This window comes from Macaca fascicularis, chromosome 13, assembly GCF_037993035.2.
Source record: "Macaca fascicularis isolate 582-1 chromosome 13, T2T-MFA8v1.1".
Classification (NCBI taxonomy): Eukaryota; Metazoa; Chordata; class Mammalia; order Primates; family Cercopithecidae; genus Macaca; species Macaca fascicularis.
Window position 1 is genome coordinate 121,735,317 of NC_088387.1, and position 15,385 is coordinate 121,750,701.

Genomic DNA, 15,385 nt, shown 5'->3' on the forward strand with positions numbered 1-15,385 from the left:
CTCTTTAGGCCCATTTTTTTTCATCTGTAAAATTTCATTATTGTGATAAGCATGACTAAAGCTTACACATCTGAAAGGCACGTCTCAGTTGAGAAACAGCCCGTCAGTGGAAACATTTCCTCCTTTATTCGCTGTGCTGACCCCTTTCCCAGCCTCCACACTTTTACATGTTCATTGCAGACTCTCCTGCTTCTTGCTGTTCCTGACGCTATAAGCCTGGATTGGACCTGGCCAGGATTTCGTGGTTGTCCTTTGCCATGACGGGGTTCCAGGAGGAAGCTGCCCCCTCCACTCTGACCACCTTGGCCATAGAGGTGATTGCTGAGGTGGGGGAGGCATTTGAGCAATAATGAGGGTTTCTCAAGTGGAAGGAAAATTAAAATGTCTCCTGCTGAGTCCTAGATTTGCCCCAGAACAGCAGCAGAAGCAGCCCCAGCAGTCTCCCTGACCCCTGACTGGACTCTGTACCCCGAGGGCCAACGCTCCCAATTCAGTCAGTCTCCAACCCCTGCAACATGAGCTCATGGAACCTGCTAGGTTCATGGAATAAGCTCATGGAACTTATTTTAGAATGTTATTTCTGTATGTACTTTCTCACGGCCATGAGTCCCCGTGGGCGTGAGTCAGGCCGTACACCTCGCCGGATGGGAAGCGCCTGTCGTGGGTGCTAGTGATCAGGAGGCGTCCAGTAAGTGATGAATGCACAGATGGACACGTGAAGAAATGGGTGCGTGAATAAATGAATTTATTAAGAAATTGTTTCATACATTCACTGCCTTTCAGGCTTGAAAATGGATCCTTCAATTTATATTAGTGACCCAAAACCATCTGTAAAACAGGGTAATTTTATTTCATTTTGGGAGACACACTGAACTTTGGTTTTTAAGAATGTTATGAGAAGTCCAAATAGTTTCAAAAACTGTTTTTATGTAGCTTTTGTTAAATATTTCTCTAATAATAATTCATGTGGGTGGTGTCTGATTAACGGGTAAATCACATGTGTCCAGATAGAAATCCAAATCCTAATATTCATGTAGATTACATTTTATTACGTGCCGGGTAAGAGTGGGAAGTAGAGAGAGGAAGTCAGGAAGAGGCAGGATGTGCACTTGAGCCACGCAGCCCTCAGCAGAGGCTGCCACCAGGAACACACAGCCTTCAACAGAGGCTGCCCCCGGGGTCACACAGTCCTTGGCAGAAGCTGCCACCAGGGACAGCTCCGTGTGCACCTCCAGAGACACAGACCTGACTTGGGCAGGACAGCAGATGTTCCAGGATGAAAGCATTTCCTGCATTTTCAAGCCATTCGCATTTGCCATGGGGCTTTGATTTACCTTTCAGTTTATCGCTTCTCAACAACCCCTTCATTAAGTAATTCTTGTATTTTTGGCTCTCCAGGGTTAAAATTCGAATCCTCTTTTGACAAATAAGGATACTCAAGTGTTTAGATTTAAGGAGCTCACCAAGGCATACACACAGCTGGTGAGGACAGACGGGGTCCTGGTGCTGAGTCTAGTGTACTCCACGGCCATGATGCAACCTGTGAGTTTGTGTGTTAAGCAACCCTTGGTTTAGGGACCCACTGCAGCTGGATCGGTGAAATCCTTTTACTTCAAAGTAACAGCTATTGGATACCCCTGCTACTCATTCTCAATGGTGTCACTTGTTATGGGAGACAGGCATAAAAACACAGCACCATCATGTGGCTCGCGGAATGATGAGAGGGTCTTCGCCTTTTACAGACGCATTAGCACCAAGAGGCCAGCTTGTCCAGCTGGAAATGGCTTTGTGAGGTGAAGACACCCAGCTATAAGCTTCGTGGGGCATCTGTGCCACTGCACACAGCTGGTGAGGAGCCACACATGAGCTATTTTGCCCAAAGCATCGATGGCATGGCTCCCGTTGCAATCCAGCAACAAGATGCATGGTGAAGAGTGGCCGCTGTCCCCATGGAGATGAGCCGTGTGACCCACAGACCAGCCAAGGAACCAGCTTCCTCACCGTAAGCAATGCACACTGTTTTCCGCTGTCTCCCACGGTGGGAGGAGACCCTAAACCACAACATCAGGATGTGTAAATCACTAACCATGTGCTCTTCAGGAGCGGAGATTCTCACCACGGCATGGCACTCCTCTTCCTGGACACGGGGTGAGGCTGCGTTCCCCAGCCCCTCGCTGTGAGGTGCAGCTGTGTGACCAAGTCCTGGCCAGGAGACTGTGAGGGAGAGCGATGGCCACCGCCTCTAGACCTCCTCTGAAATCCCACCAGTTCCCCTCAGCTGCCTCGTTTATATCCATGTGCAGACGTCCACGAAGCTACTGGAGCCCAAGGGAGGATCCCAGATTCCTGGGCGGTGGTGTGGAGCACAGCCCTCATCTGGCCCATGTTTGACAGCCATGCAAGTGAACAATACATTCTTAGTTTGGTAAGCCACTAAAATTCGGAGGTGTTATTACAATAGTGAGTCTACTCTGAGGAATACATCATGTCTTTTATTTCCTATAACTTTAAACTCTTAGAAACTTGGAAATTACTGATTCTCATATTTTATTAACCATGACTTAGTTTAGCAGAGTGGATAGAAGCAATAACAATATCTGAATCTGTGTAGGGCTCTCCAAGACATGTGGCCAGGCAGGGTGCAGTAGCTCACAGAATATCTTTAGGTCTTTTTTGCCTAACAATGATTAAATGTCTGCCACATAGCTGCCGAAGGTGCAGGTAGAAACAGTATTTAAGTATTGCAGGAAAACAGGTGTTACCTACCAATGTAGTCAGGGTAGAACTTAGCAGGATGGGAAGCGTTGGAGCCAGCTGAGCTCCTGGCACCGAGTTCCCAGCTAGACAGGGATAGTCCATAGGACAGGACCCCATCGGGGGCAACAGTGATTCTCAGCAAAATGCACACTTGCAATTGAGACAATGCAGATACTCACAGAGAAGCACGTGAGCAGGTGTCCATCAGGCACCCAGCTTCAATCTGCAGTGTTCGATCTGAAAAAATAAGGATATTCAAGGCATGAACTCACCTTCAGGCAGTGTGAAGTTGAATTGGGGACACAAGATTAATACAACTGAAATAACACTAAGCAAAATTAGAGAGAAGAAATACAGTTCTCATCTGCCCCTCACCACGAAGGCCACGTGACATCACACAGCAAGCCCTACCCAGGCAGGAATGAGGCGGCCATGCCTAAGCTGGGCCTCGCAAGAACCCTACGCCCTGCAGAGCCAAGAAAGGGCAGAGGAGGGTCTGTGGGAATGGAAGCCCCTCGAGGCAATTCCTCCCAGACCCTTCATTTCCTGATCAGCACAATAAATGCAGTGTGCGGTGTGACTCCACAGTTTCGCGAAGGTAAACTGAGAATACTCGTGAACGTGCCTTCTAGAAGGAAAGCATGTGCATATCTATGGCTTGTAATTACCCGCTTCCTACACTGAATTCCTGGACACCAGGGCCATACCTTGCACCTCTGAATCCACAGAGACTAGAAGAATGCCCGGCCCAAAGCAAGCAGTCACTATGTATATTCTAACTTATTAAAAAGTATGAATGGACGAGTGAAACTTTTTCTATCTCTTTTTTTTTTTTTTTTTTTTGAGACGGAGTCTCGCTCTGTCGCCCAGGCTGGAGTGCAGTGGCGCGATCTCGGCTCACTGCAAGCCCTGCCTCCTGGGTTCACACCATTCTCCTGCCTCAGCCTCCCAAGTAGCTGGGACTACAGGTGCCGCCACCACGCCCGGGTAATTTTTTGTATTTTTAGTAGAGACAGGGCTTCACCGTGTTAGCCAGGATGATCTCGATCTCCTGACCTCATCATCTGCCCACCTCGGCCTCCCAAAGTGCTGGGATTACAGGCGTGAGCCACCGCGCCTGGCCTTCTATTTCAAATTAGATGAAACTTCTGGTGAGATTAAAACAACATGCCTTGTTCAGCGATAAGAGTCACCCTTTCTCTATCCCCTCTTCTGGACAGACCCCTTCACAGCAAAACCCACGTGAACCTCGTCCAACTGCAGGCCGTGCACAGCAATGTCTCCAGGCAAAAGTTTTTAATTTTCTTTGGTTTGGGAATTTTATTTTATATTGGACTGAGTAACTCAGTTTCAAGGGGCTAGGTCTCCAACATGTTACAGTTCATGGAAAGGACACATCTGGAGTGTAATTTACAATGTATCTGGGCACATATGGTTTAAAAGTTATTTGTGAATGCTATACCGTGGGTCTTTTATCTTAAAATTACGTAGCATTTTCAGATTCAAAAGCAAGTGCTTGTGAGTCAGCTCTCACAATTTGTCTCAGTCTCAAAAGCAGACTGAGAGACCTGGGAGATTATGTTAACTGACTGTTTTCCTAGCAAGCAGTTGTATTTTAAAGGGGACTCAGCATTCGGAGGAAAGAGAAGCCTGGATGTTGAAGGCATGTCCTCTGGTTTCAGAGGCTTTCAAGCCCAGTGGGATTCACTGCAGCATCCCCAAGCCAGCCTCATCTCATGACCTGGTTTTTACAAAAATGTGCCTAGAAATATTGAGAACTGGGAGCTTAAAATTCAAAACTTCAGCTAACTCTAGAAAGTCTTGTCATGGATGTAGAGACAGCTCTTCAGAAAACTGAGGGACTGACAGAGCTTCTACAACTCCAATTTCTATACAGGACTTCAACAACAACAAAGAGAAAAGCAAAAAACAAAAAGGCGGGGGAAGGCTAAATCCCGAGTGATGAATACACAGACAGGAAGGAGATAGAAAACCCAGCTTTTCTCAGAGAACACGAAGGTCGGGAAGTCCATAGACTGGGGACTGCGAGCTTTTCAGTTGGGTTCTGTGGGCACACGAGTGGCGGGACAGCATTGACTTTTGTGTGATACTATAATAGATTCTGTAAACTATACTTTTGTTTTTTAACTTTTAAGTTCAGGGTACAAGTTCAGGTTTCTCACACAGGTACACTGTGTCACGAGGGTTTGCTGTACAGACTATCTCACTACCCAGGTATTAAGCCTAGTGCCCATTCGTTACTTCTTCTGACCCTCTCCCTCTTCCCGCCTGCCACCCTTTGACAGGTCCCAGTGTCTGCTGTTCCCATCTATGTGTCCCTGTGCTCGACCATTTACCTCCCACTTGTAAGTGAGAACACGCGGTGTTTGGTTTTCTGTTCCTGTGTTAATTTGCTAAGGGTAGTGATTGCCAGCTTCATCCACGTCCCTGCAAAGGACATCATCACATCTTTTTTATGGCTGCATAATACTACACTTTCAATCCTATAATTTTTAGGATTCTATGTTGAATGCATGTGTATTCACAGATGCTGCAGCGTACATCTGTCTTTTCCTCAGGAAAAAGACCAGGAATCTGAAAGGACATCGAGGAGTGGCCGTGAACACACCGTGTGCCATGAGGTCATGGAGACCATAACACGGTGGGGATGTTGGATAAACTGCTCACATCTTACCCTCCCAGGGACACAGTTCTCTTACTGGACACAGGAAAGCATTCATTCATTCATTTTACAAAATATATTGCTTTTCTGTAAAGAACACAGGACTATGAAGATACATTAAATGTAGCCCCAGCTGCCCCTAAGAATGTTACCGAGACAGACCAAAACCAAAATACGAATAATAACACCAACCAACTAGACACGCAAACAACCAAAACATTCACCCTTCCCTACGCTAAGGGAAACAGCGGGATTGTAGGGACAGGTGTCCAAACAAGACTAGGTGCTTAGGGAGGGTTTAGTAAAAAGTAGAGCTTGAGAGAAACCTTAAAGGAGATAAATAAGCGAGCAAGGTGAAAACACTAATTACTGGCATTCTGGGAAAAGGAAATACCATTTCTAGAGACACAAATGTATGTAAATGCACAGCATATTTGCAGAATATAAATAATTTCTGTGAATAAAATACACCAAATTAGATAAATATAGCTAAATAGTATAAGCTTTATCCTAAAGGCTATGGAGAGTCATGAAGGTCACTCAGCACCCCACGTATAAGGTGGAAAACTCACTCATGTGGCAGGCAGCCTGGGGGGAATCTGGGTGGGACATGTCTGGAACATCATTGCACTTGTGTTAAGTAATGACCACTGGGGTGAAGAATGGGAAGAAATTCAGAAGCAACTTCACATATACAGGATTTGACCTGGGTCTGTAGGGCGGGGAGGCCGCAATCATGGAAAGCAATGTTTGGAGTCGGCAATATGGAGTCCCAGCGTTTGGGGTCATTCAGGAAATGCTCATAAGGGAACAGGAGGAGGAAGAGCAACTTCTCTGTCCTGAGGCTGACACACCCGATCCGCGCCTGGTGCTCACACTGACCTTCTGCCCACAGAGCTGTGCGGCATTAGCCCTGGTAAGGGTGCTTGTCTTGCTTGCTTTAATCTGGGCTTCCTGTAGGCAGGCACTTTCTTAGGTGTTCAGCAAATGTTTGTTAAGGAAACAAACAAATGGATAAATTCCTCTCTTGCCTTGTGTACATCTCACAGTAGAAAAGTGTGGACTTCCCAGTTTGCAATTAGGTTTCGTGAAATTTACCACACTTCTCTTTTCTGATAAGATTATTTTGTGAATGAATGTGACATCGCAGTACATACGGCTTAATACAGCAGCAAGGGAACCACAGTTGCCTCTAAGAGCTCTCTGGTTCACACGGAAGTGAATTTTCTTGTTCACCTGTTATCTCAGCCAGATTATCTGAAATGTTCTTCATCTCTCAAAGCAGCCACACAATTAGGTAGAGGCAAGACCCCAATAAAAAACAGATGCTGCCTGCTTCAGAAACAAGGCTTTCTTGGGAACATAATTTCAAGGTTTGAAGCATGAGTTATTTCCCCAAAGCAATAGAATTGTTGATCATGTTAGATTCCCAAGAACATTATTTTTAAAAGCCTGCTGACAAAATTGGTTAGTGTATTTCAGCCCCGGCAGGCGCTTAGTCAGAATGGCTTTGCTCTCCAGGGAAACACAGAAGGTGGAAATGCACAATTATTAGGATTGAGGTCACCGATAAAGCTTCACTCATTGAAAAAAAAATTTAATATAAATATATAAATTGCATGCACACATACATATGAAGTGTAGTTAATTTTCATTTTCCATTTCAAGATGCATTTTTGTTTTCTGACGAATCTGTTCTTGTAACAATCCTTCCTATTATAATACAACAGCTTTATAATGTCTTTTAAAGTATTAAAAGCAAACTCAGAAATGTTGTGCCTTTTACCTACAATTTTAACCTATTTTGTCCATCCTTGGTCTTAAAATACTAACTTTAGCAATCAGGCAAAATCATCATAGCTCAGGTATCCCATTTAGCAATGACATCAAGTGGCGATTTACCCTGAAATTGTATGAGGACCACACAAACACCCAATGAGCTCAGCAAATAGTGGGCACTTAATTCACATTTGTTGAATGAATAAATAATAAAAAGAGCAATTATTTTCATTGAGTCTTTGATTAATTGAGTTTCAGATATTATAGTTTGAGTTTGGACTATAATATAGTTCCAAACTATAATATAGTTTGGAATGTTGCCTTGGTCATGTTGCAAATACCTGGAATCTTGGGAATGTAAGTGCAGTGAACCAGTACGACACAGTCATCTGTTTCTCAAGAGAAATGCTCGAAGGCATTCAGGAGATTCAGGAAATTCACTGATGCCCAAGGGCTGGGTAGCGTTTGATTCACAAATGGAAAAACGATGGAACAATGCCTCATGTCCTCCTGAAGCACATGATAATTTCTGAGCATACAAATAGTTGAGGATGGCTACTGCATCCTGCATTTTTTAAACACTTGGCAAAGTGGTTTCTTTAATTGTACTACTTTCTCCAGAATCAAAGTAAAAGAATTCATAGCAAAAGCCTAAACTTACAGAAACGAATAAAAGATCCCTGTCCTTTGGCTTTGTGTCCTGAAGGAGTCCGCCATTGCTGTGACGATTTGATTTACCCGCCCAAATCCTTCACTGCACATGGAAACACGATCCTCCCTGAGGTGGCCTCCGGGAAGCCGCACAAGACGCCTCCCATTTCGGGGAACCAAGAAGCAGCGCTCGCAACAACTGTCCTCAGTCACCCGCACCGTAACGTTGAAGAAAAACGCGCCAAACTTTGATGGAATACATTGCACAACGCTGCAGCTTTGGCTTTTCAATATGCACTTGGGAGTATAAAAGCATTCGCTGAGAAAAGAAAGAAAATCAACCTAAGCCACAAATGACAGACTATGCATGTTAAAAGTCCAAAACAAATTAAGATAAACTGTTAGAATTTAGTAAAGTTTCTGGATATAAGGTCAAAATTTTAAATGTAATTTTATTTGTATAATCCAGAAACACACAGAAAATAAAACAGCACTACAAAACATTTAATATCTGGAACAAATCTGCAAACTATGTACAGGGCCACTGACTCAACGTTGTGAAGATCTCTTTCACTACAAATAAATCTGGAGATTCAATGAATTCTCATTAATTGCCCAGAATTTGTGTTTGTAAAGTTTTTCAAATTCTGAAATGTATATGGAATTGCAGAAGCCAAGGACAGGTGAAGGGGCTGGGAAAGGGGCCCGGGCGCTGGCCGTGCCCTGAAGGTCCTGACACCGAGACCAGCAAAGGGGGTGCGTGGAGAAGTCCCGCAGCCAGGCAGGCGGGGACACCCACTCGTGACGGAATGTCTCCGAGAGACTTCAGCCCACAGCGTTGGATCATCAAACGCCTATAGAGAAAAGAAGGAGACTCAACCCACCTCAGGCTCACACAAAACAAACCCCAGGTGGATTGTGGAAATGAACAGGGAGGGTGAAAAAATAAAGATCCTACAAGATAACCTTGGAAAATGCCTTTATACTGGGAAAGAAAAAAATTTTCCTGACAAAACACAAACGTTGTAACCATAAAGAAAAAAATTTATTAGCCAAACTATATTAAATAGTAATATAAATAGTATAAATATAAATACAAGTGCAAATGTGCATGTATTTACACACACACACACACATACACACACCAGGTGCAGGTTAAAATTCTCAAAAGGAAAGATGCAGGGTGTAAAACATTTCACAGGCGTCCACACAGCTCCACATTAAAATGATATGAAAGCATCACAGTGAGTCGCTGCGCAGCGTTCCAGTATCTCCCTGTGCCATCCTTCATCTAACTTGCCCCGTCCTTACCTTCTGCAGGTAGAGGGGTCCCAGGCTGTGGCAATGGCTCCCATGCCCGGAGGCGGGGTGGGGAGGATGCTGACTGGGAAGATGAGGGCTCCACTTGCCCCTCCGTTGCAGGAAGGCACAGGCCGTGTGCAATGCACATCTCAGGTTCTCTGTCTATAAAACAGGAACAAATCCTATCTGCCCTATTTCTGCCCAAGATTTACGGAATAATCAAGATAATAGAATTGCAATACTCTATTAATGCTATGTTAAATTGAATGATGAACAAGCATGTCACTTCACACAGATCATTTTAATTTTGGTTGTCACTCTTTCCATTCAGAATTTCAGCAGCAAACTTCCCAAGGCACGTGTCCTAGTCAGCCCAAGATACTATAACAAAGTACCATCCACTGGGCAGCTTGAACAACAGACACTCACTTCCCGCAGGTCTGGAGGCCGAGGTCCAAGACCAAGGCACCGGCAGGGCTGGTTTCGCCTGAGGCACCTTCTCCGGGGGCCGCAGCCTCTGTCGTGACGGCACCCACAGGGCTTGGCTTCTCTGTGTGGGCCCAGGAAGAGAGAGGGAGCCTGTGGGATCTGGTGCCTGTTCTCACAAGGACACTCACCCCAGCCCCCAGCACGAGGCCCCGCCCTCAGGACCTCATCAAACCCTAATCTCCTCCCCCGAGGGTGAGGCTACAACCTACGAATTTCAGAGCGACACACACATTCCATCCATAACACACTTGTCCGTTTAAGGGCATATTTTCCTTCTAGTTCTTCACTAGAAATAGAAAACATTAAAAAAAAAAAAAAAACTGGTAAGAGGATAAAAATCTCGGTCATCCCAGTTGGCCCAAGATTTTCAAAAGAACAATCCTAACTCTGAGAAAACGCTCAGGTTTTGTTTTCCTTAGTTCTCTACTTACGGTTCCACACTTAGGCAGACTCGGCTTAAACCCATGAGGGTCTGTGGGGCACCCGTCCCTGGTCCAATCAGTGTGTGGCCCTGGGACAGCTACAGCGTGAGTATCAACACTTTTCAAATGCCGTTTGCTGTCACTCCAAAAAGAAGCCACCTGCAGTGCAATTCCAGTGACAGATCCATGACAAGGCCAGACTAACACATCATTAATGACTTAAGCCAAAGGAAAAGCAGTTATTTTATAAAAAGACAATAATTAACCAAACACCCACTTGCTGGCAGACACTGTTATTTCACAGCAGATTCAGTGTGGTGGCAACACAGCTGATTTGGGAGTGCAATAATGATGCTTTAGGCATACGTGGTGCTGAAAACAGGATTTTCTTCCGTTCGAGGGTGGAGCTGCGCTGTTGACTAAAAACATCCATTTCTATAATCAGCAACCTGAAGGCTTTCTTACCACAGAAGGGCCAGAGAATATTCCATCTCCACGGCCGCCCCCGCCTGAGCATCTGCGTTGAGGCTTCCTGTATTCAGCTGTTGGACATCACTCAGCTGAAGCAGCTGAGAATCAGCTCCATTACTGCACCCACAGCTTCGCGACTGGACATTTAAAATGCAGCAACACAGGCCGGGTGTGGTGGCTCACACCTGTAATCCCAGCACTTTGGGAGGCCGAGGCAGGTGGATCACTTGAGGCCAGAAGTTCGAGGCCACCCTGGCTAACATGGTGAAACCCCATCTCCACTAAAAATTCAAAAATTAGCCAGGTGTGGTGGCATGCACCCGTAGTCCCAGCTACTCGGGAGGCTGAAGCAGGAGAATTACTTGAACCTGGGAGGCAGAGGCTGCAGTGAGCCGAGATCACCACTGCACTCCAGTGTGGGTCACAAAGCCCAGGCTGTTTCCAAAATGAAATAAAAGAAAAAGAGAAAGAAAAAAGTAAAATGCCGTAATATAGATTAACTAAATTCTAATAGTTAATTAGAATTAGGCTAGGCTAATATCCTCCCAAGTAATAAATATAATCAAAGTTACAGAAACAGCTGAGCCAGGCGCCTGCCAGTGTGGAGGGTGCTGTAGTGAGCCAGGCACACAGTGGGCATTCAGGCAACGTGGAGAGACCGTGAAACAAGGAGGCACAGAGGAGATGCAGGCCCGAGCGGGGGGAGTCAGAGACACGTCATGAAAACACACGACCTGGACGTGGAAGGATAGAATACTCCAACACGGGGAAGGTGTGGACTGTGCCGTTAACTGAAGCGTACGACAGGTAAAAGGAACTACAAAGCAACAGAATATGTTCAAAAGGTGGCCGAAGCCAGAGAACGGTTTTGAGTGTTAGGTTACACTCGCGGCAGATGCGGCGGTCTCTGGTAAGAGGAGGCCGTGGAGGCCCTGGGAGCCTGACTTCACAGGACACGAGGCTCAGTGCAGGTGTCCACAGACCACCGTGAAGGTGACAGCTGGGACTGCCAGGGGTCCAGGAGCCCAGTGGGTCCGGAGATGACATGTGGCTGCAAATAAGGAAACTGACAAAGCCATCCAGGCTCCATGGCAACGGCACAGCTTCCGGAAACACGTTTCTTTCTGAATGAGAAGCAGCGGGAGGCAGCAGGGAGGAAGCTGGAGGCGGAGGCCGCCCCACGTGTCTGTCCAGCACCTCCTGGACGGTGGATCTCTGAGCTGGGGGCCTCATCTGAAAGGGCTGGAGTCTTTCACAGTTGGCATGGCAATGAGAAAAGGTAGGGAAAGGCAGTTAACACATTTCAGGACAAGCAGATCAGAGCCAGCCCTGCAGGCGTCCCAGCAGATGAGCAGGCACTTTTGGAATGAGGAATCTGAGTGCAGGCTGCGGGAGATCGCTTGGGATCAGGCCCCCTCAGCCCGCTGTGAAGTCTGAGTGTGTGGGAAGCATGAGCCTGCACCCTCAGCCTGCCGTGAAATTTGAGTTCACGCTTACCACATGCCAGGTTCCGTGTTAGGCTCCAGCTGCCCAAGAGTGATGGGGGAAGCAGCTGCCCTCACGGGACCTTAAGTGTAGCATGAAGGTCAGTTGTGAGCTGGCGTGAACACGGAAACCAGCTTCCAGGAGCATTGAGTGAAGGTTCGGCCTGGGAGCAGCATGCACCGTCCAGGTGCTGCCCGTGGATCTGTGCCTTGTGTCTGCACGCGCCCTTTCTTCTTTGCGGTGACCCCACCGGAGACGCTTTCTCTTCTGTCCATCCACGCTTCTCAAGCATGTATCAGTTTTTCTGGCACGTGGGAACTGCAAAGGCTCAAGTGTCTTGTTGGTTGGTTTCTTCAGAACCGAGACCTGGAAATGCTGGGGAGATTGTCTGACTCTTGCCAGTCCTGGTTCTAACTCACGGGCTGTGTGGAGCTCAAGGCTCCTGGTTGGCTGTGGAGTCCACGCCCAGGGCCTCCCACCTCCACCAGCCACGGCCCTGATGGACCCGTTCTGTGCTCCTCGTCCTCCCTGCTCTGGGAGGCGGGGATAGTGGAGCCACGCGTGACGCCAGGAGCTTCCCTGCTGGCCTAGAGTCACGGATGCTTAGAGGTGGGACGGACAGGCCTGTCGCCTGCAGGTGGGAGACCACGGTGGAGACATGGCAAGCAACTGCTCGATGCCTTAAGTGACTCCCGCCACCCTTTGCTGTTTCTGGGGATGGTCACTGGTGTTTCTTTTTTCAGGACCCATCAGCACAGCAAGGCTGAAATCCCCTCGTCCCACCCGTAATCACAGCCGGAAAAGAACAAAGGAGGAATGTCCTGGCATCCCATGGCCTTTCAACATTGAGTCTGGGTAAAATGGAAATAACTTTTTGATTGTATCTATACAATACCAGGACTTCTTGGGCGTGACAGAGAAGTGTTATGTCGATTATGTGGAAGAGAATTGTCCAGGAAGACATCTAGGTGACCTTCTATAGTGACAACTCCCATTTCTACAGCTCCTGGTGTCTGCAAAATGCTCTCATCTGACTCATCTCGTACCACACCCACTTTCCCACCCACCTCCCAGCTGTGTGTCATCCTCTCCAATTTAAAGACAAAGTACCCCAAAGTGTGCGGGCCTTCCCTCTGCCGCACATCACGGAGAACCCAGGAACAAGCCCAGAATGTTAGACAGCACGCTCGCAGCTGCAAGCATCTCTCCACCACACGTCACCGAGAACCCAGAGTGTTAGACGGCACGGAGCACAGCTGGAACCATCTCTACATCTCAGGAACACGCCGGGGGTGGCCGTCGCTTACTGGAGCATTCACCTGCAAGACTCCGCAGGGCCGCCGAGGACCCGGCTCAGTTCCACTGCTGATGACAGCGGCGTTCGTCCGTCTGAGGTCAGGCATCCCTGCGTCACGGCGACAAGCACGGAGGTCCTGGCAGCCCTGGCACTGGCTCTCGCCTGAAGCCCTCACAGAGCTGGCTCTGGAATGCCGCTGTGTACCACACCCTCCAGTTTATCCCGTTCCCAACGCATGTCCAGGAAAGATGAATAAACAAAGTGAGTATCTGTGCAAAAGAGATCACTTAAAGGCATATTTAAATCATGTGCTCTTCTCTTTTATTTTCCTTTATATGTGATCTTTCCCCTAGTCATACAGAAATAGCCGTTTGCTCAGGGAGCTGTGATTGTCAGGGTGGAAATGCAAATGAAAGGAAGAGGCATCACTTCCGCCCTGACTGACGGAATGAGATAGCTGAGTTCCCACCAAAACACGTGTAAAAGTCATGGCTGTAAAGAGACAAGTAAGTGGATAAATAAGTACTTGTATGAACACACACACACACACGTGTACATATACATATACGTATGTACTGTCTAAATCCCTTAAACACGCACACACATACACGTGTACATATACGTATGTATTGTCTAAATCCCTCAAACTTTTTTTGACATACCAAGAGCCAGGCCTGGAGGAGTTTTCACGCAGTCCTGGGTGGAAAACTGGGGATGAGATCAAGGAAGTGCCCTGCCCAGAAAGGCCCCTGCCGGAGAAGGACATCTGGAGTGAAAGAAGGTGGGACAAGGAGCTCACAAGCTGGTGTCTTTTCTTTCCTGATGCTCAGGACGGAATCTGAAGGCAGAGCATCCAGGGCAGAGCCTCCGAGCGGCCGTGGGTACCTGGTGGGTGCCCGTCGGCCAAGCCCCAGCCCCGGCTCGGACCTGCAGCCGCCCCAAGTCAGGATTCCTAAGCAAGTCAGGGGGTTCTGGTGGAGACCGCATGCAGCGGCTGAGGAGGCAGTTTGGGGTGTCGAGGATTTGCTCCGGAGGGTCCCCGGCCAGAGGCAGTGGCAGGAGCGCAGTGTGCTCAGCCCCCAACGGTGTCCACCACCCACCAGGAGCCACCAGACTTCAGAGACCAGACCCCGACCTCCACGGCCAGCCACAGACCGTGCCAGGGCCGCCTCTCGCCCACAGCAGGGAAGAAGGAGCTGCAAGAGGTGGAATATTTGCCTCTGGAAGCTGAGTCAGCCTGAAACTCAGAAAACCTGGAAGTCCTCGTAGTAACTTCTGTCTCCTCCAGCTGCTGCCAGTGTGTGAGGAGGGGCCGAGCACAGAAAAGCAAAGAATACATGAGGAAGCCGACCATAAAATTATAAAAACTCGGATTCTTCTTCCTCTCAATGAAGGCTTAACATCTATGTGACGATAGGGAGTTACGCTTATAATCAAGTTATAAACATGAAAAGCAGATACATAGTTGCCTGTATATTATAGAGATGACTACACAGCCATGTAAGTGTAGAGAAAAAATTAAAACAATACACTGAAATATTAGCGATGGTTGAATTATGATGTTTGTATTGTTCAAGGTGATTTCATCTTTTTTTCTATTTTGTCTAGTTTTTATAATATAAAAATAACATTTATTTGAGCCTGCATTTTCTCCTGAAAATCAGTTACATATACATAAAGTTAATCTTGCTTTCCTTCCAGAAGTTGTCTTGCTATTTAGACTAATGATCAGCTATTTCCTCCATCTCAGACAGGGGCATTCACAGAAAAATATTAAGAAATTCAACTGATTACCTTGGTGTTCTGGACAAGTCAGAAAAACCCTTTGGCTATAATAAAATACTTTATTTTATTCAGTTGTGGGTGATAGTTAGTCTAGAATTCTTTCTTTTTAAAAATATTTTGAATTTTACTGAAAACTCCTAGGAGCACACAGCTAATGTGGAGGGGGTGAGCTACACAAGGATGTAAAATTTAACCAAATCATCTGACTGTGAATTCAAAAACTAAGAACTTACCATGGGTCCCATGAGGAGCCCATCCCACTCC

At 47.0% G+C, this 15,385-nt stretch overlaps 1 long non-coding RNA gene across 1 annotated transcript; it reads right to left on the reverse strand.

Annotated features, from left to right (window-relative positions):
* Positions 1–728: 728 nt before the first annotated feature.
* Positions 729–9,799, reverse strand: LOC123568452 (uncharacterized). Its single transcript, XR_006691833.3, has 4 exons — positions 9,602–9,799; positions 9,182–9,334; positions 7,881–8,189; positions 729–2,994 (listed from the first exon to the last, which is right to left on the reverse strand). It is a non-coding gene; the product is annotated as an uncharacterized lncRNA (long non-coding RNA).
* Between the last annotated feature and the right edge of the window lie 5,586 nt (positions 9,800–15,385).